The following is a 4,232-nucleotide window of genomic DNA, read 5'->3' as shown; positions in this document are numbered from 1 at the left end:
TAAAACAATGAACAGTAAAATTATTTCCAAAAATAAAATGTTCTCACTGAGATCAATATCACATCATTGAGAAAAAGGCAGAAAATGAAGGTGGAAAATCAGACAGTAGGACAAAGTTAATTATCTGTTTGGTTCTGAAGCTGACCTCTTTTCACAGTCTTTTTTTTAGTAGTTTGAACCTTTACTTAACACAAATAAAAATGTGCAAAGTATTTTACTCATTTTCTTCACTCCTTAATCCGGCATTTGGATTGGTAATCTTGATGGCTATCTAAGCTGCTCTCTCAACAGTGACTTTTTGATTCTTGGAGGACACATTGTGAGCAATCTTGGCACAGTAAGATTTGTTGCACACCAGGAGCACTTCCAGCTCTTTGACATTGTGTACCAAGAACTTCCTGAATCCACTCAGTAACATGTTTTGTCTTCTTATTGCTTCCATAACCAATATTGGGCATCAAGACCTGGCCCTTGAATTGTCTTCGCGCCCTGTTGTCAATGCCTCTAGGTTTACACCAGTTTCTCTTGATCTTAACATATCTGTTGGACTGGTGCCAAATGAACTTCTTGATCTGCTTTTTGATGATTTTAGCCTTTACGAGGGGTCTGATGGAAGGAATGGCGCCAGCGGAGAGATAGTGGCCCCTCCACAGGAAGTGCCGACAGAAAGAGAGAGAGAAGGAAAAAGGACACAGTTTTGTTTTCGCAGAAGAAAAAGAGTGGGAAGCTGAAGCTTAATCTCTTAATCTTATTTCAGTCCTCTATGTGGACTTTGAGTCATTGGTCAATTTTTAAAGACTGCCTCTATAATTCTGGCGGTGCCTGGGTTTGTCTAGGTTACAGCTTATTTTATCTTGAATTCCCACAGATAAAACCAAAGGCAAAGGAAAATAGCAAGAGGCTATGGGTGCAGTTGAGATGGTCTTTGGGGCCAATCTCTGTTGTTACCTCTAATGCTATCAGCCACTCAGGGCCTACATGGAAAGATGGACTCAGGCCACGTACTTCTGCAACTTGTCAGAAAATTGCTCCCTAATTGCAACCAGCTGTGCACCATTTGGATGAAGAGCTAGCTCTGCTGCTCCTATAAAAGAGAAAAATAACATTCTAACAGTTTATATATCTGAGGATTCAATCCAACTATAGCAGGGGTTGGAGATGTGTGAGAATAGGCTCATAAGGGGCCATTCCAAGGAGTGTGTACTGGAGCTCCCCTGGAAACTTCTAGTAATATGTGTAACTCAATCCTGAAGAGCCTTATGCTTTCCTGTAGCTGTCTTATTCCTGATTCATATTATATAATTGAGTAACTTCCTACTCCCTCTCCCTCTTTAGGCACACCCTAGTTATGAGCCAAAACCTGAGCTTTAAGTAATTTTTCCCCCGATGGTGGAAGGTTCAAATAGACAATGAGACCAAAGCCCTGTCTCTCACTTCAAAGGTCAGACACTCATAGGACTGGGCCTGGTTTACCAGTGCACATGTGGCCAAAGCTAGCAGATGCCCTTTGGTGGAGACAGAGAGAGAGCACAATGCTCCAAAACTTTGGCCCAGCAGGGGTTCTTATCATTACACAAGAAAGACAAGAAGGCAGCCCACAAGGGAAACATTTCTGCAGAAATTTCTGAGACTGAAGAAGAATTTGAAATCTGAATGACCAGCAAGTACACTCAAAAATGTTATAGGGGAAGAACCTGAAGACTAGCTAAGAAGCACGCTTTCCTAAAGAGAAGAAAAGTGCTTAGAGAATCATAGCTGCCTTAATACTTATTGGTGGCTTCAAAGGGGAGACACAGAACAAAGTAACATTTTAGCGAGAATTATTGATAAGAATATGCCAAATCATTGTTTCATCATGCCCACCATAATATGCACACCTCTGTTTATAAATAAGGGAAAATTTAAAATATTTTATTTCATCCTTATTAAATTCTTTTCAAATTTCTAGTTTTATATCTATTCTATGCTGTGTATAACACCTTAGTAATAATTATATATACATAATTTATAAATATATAGAGAGGGTGAATGTGTGAAAATTCTTTATTAATACTCAGGTAAGATCAAAAAGGTTTGTAGACCACTGATTGAAAAATGTGTCGCCAAATATTTTCATACTATGGCAAAAATTGTATTCCTGAGTCTCCTCAAAATAACGGAGAGATGCTAGCACCACATTTTAGATCTCCTAATTTCTACAATTCTTTCTATCACTTCTCAAAAAAAGAGTGGTTGGGTTGGGAGGACAGGTTCCTTATCATCCATTGCTTAAGTAATATTAATGAAAAAAATCTATCTGTCCTAAGGAGTATCTTTCTTTAGAAACTGTGTATCTCTGTTTCTTTAAAACAAATACACATACTGAGTGCTCCACATTTTATCTCATAGAAACAAAGCAAGAGTCTGTTCTGGACACTTCTTTTTTTCTGCCACATTTCCAAGTGCACATCTTTTACAATAAGATTGTGATTTGAGTCAACATTTTAAGGGGAACGGTCCATAAATAGCATGAGTTTGTTAGTACATTTTTGTTAGCATCAAGTGATGCTAACCAGTTTGCCAGAAAGGAACATGGAATGTAAGAAGAATTGGTTACTTTATGATGTTATGAAATGGAAAAGGCATCTTTATCCATTTTTTCTCCTGTATTTGTTTTAACTGAAATTGAATTTGTTCTTCATCTATTCAAATTTTGTTGTCTTGAAGTTTGAACAATTTTAAATTTTATCTTTAATTTTTTTTAAAAAATTATAGCCAGTGATAGTATAATAGTACACATTTAAAATATTTAACATAGGCAATCCCAAGAGAATGCCTGAGGCAAGAAGACTTTAAATGAAACTGGTCATGTAAAGAAATTATCTTTGTGTTCAAATTAAATGGTCGTTTTAAAACTACTAAAAGAAGCATTTTTAGTGACTATGCAGAACTGATATGACAACATTTTAAACACTGACTTCTGAGTCATACTGGCCTTTGCCAGAATGGTCAGAAGTTAAATCTTTATGTTTGGGACTTCATTCATGGACATTGAGGTGTATCTCCTTCCTTCCAAAAAGACAATAGAGTGTGCCAAGGGAAAAGAGAAAGAACTTTGTTGGTGGCCAATGAGGTGGCTAGCCCCATCAATGTCACGGACTTCCTTAGCTGTTTTGTTGCCTCAGATCATTCTAGAGGGTTCTTTTTTAGAACTAAGGACTCTAAAATTAGCAAAAGAAGTGAGTTCTGTAACAAGACTGCAAGCCTTTTTGCTGTTCTATCTTTTTTCTGTAACTGAAAAATATTTGTGATTAGTTTAACAGGGATGAGTCCCATGAATTGCTGGAGAATAGTCTCACTCTGGCTACCTCCAAAGTTGGGACTGACAACAGTACTTTAAGGATAATGACATTCAGGCCTAAATAAACAAGAGTGTTCAAGGATAGTGACATTAAGACCCAAATAAACAGTTATTACTATCCTGTTTCCATTATGAAATATATGTGTATGAACATACATGTATGTGTAAATATGTGTATGCATACACATACATGCAGTGCATGTGTGTATATTGTGTGAACTGGAGTGAAAGTTACTCAGGACACACAATAACTTTAATATGGTGTGATTTTTGCCACAGAATAGTCTTGCACGTGTGATTCTACTAGAAGTTTAACAGTCAAGGTCATGCTCCACGAAGCTCTTCTAAATTTGGATGACTGTCTCTTCTTTTATGTCTATCTGGAGCATGTGTCTCTGTTTCCTTTATCTGTATCTCCTCTGTAGGAAAGTACCTCTGGTGAGCAATGGGGAAGGAGGAGAAAGAAATCTGCTCCTCCCCACCAAGGAAAACATTCAGTTCTTCCTTTGCTGATAGTTTTCTTTGGATGTCTCCAACTTTGGAATTCATGCCTATCCCCAGTTTAAGTCCTGCAAGGAAAGTCAGAGCTATTTTTTGTTCCTTCAATATCATTGCTTCCTTCTGACTCTATCATAAAAGATATTCACATTTCACAAAAGGAGACTGGATGTTAACTCCTTGTTAATAAATACATTAAGTTTTTGTATTCTGTCAGTACATCCTTTGATAACATCTCCTATGGAGATGTACTCTACCTACTTTTCCCTACTATCTTTACCTACACATACCCACACACATACACATATCTCTACCTCTTGGAATTCTTCTCATGAGGTCCCCCTCAAGAGTCATTTCCATCATGAAACCTTCCCTGATTTCCTACAACTATAAG

The 4,232-nt window shown here is 37.4% G+C and overlaps 1 pseudogene; it reads right to left on the bottom strand.

Moving 5' to 3' along the window:
- Window positions 1–214: 214 nt before the first annotated feature.
- Window positions 215–3,889, bottom strand: LOC114052138 (annotated as a pseudogene).
- Between the last annotated feature and the right edge of the window lie 343 nt (window positions 3,890–4,232).

Source organism: Vombatus ursinus, unplaced genomic scaffold (genome assembly GCF_900497805.2).
Source record: "Vombatus ursinus unplaced genomic scaffold, bare-nosed wombat genome assembly UNPS02014807.1, whole genome shotgun sequence".
Lineage (NCBI taxonomy): Eukaryota > Metazoa > Chordata > Mammalia > Diprotodontia > Vombatidae > Vombatus > Vombatus ursinus.
The sequence above is the reverse complement of the archived record's forward strand: the minus strand, read 5'-3'. Positions and strand labels throughout refer to the sequence as shown.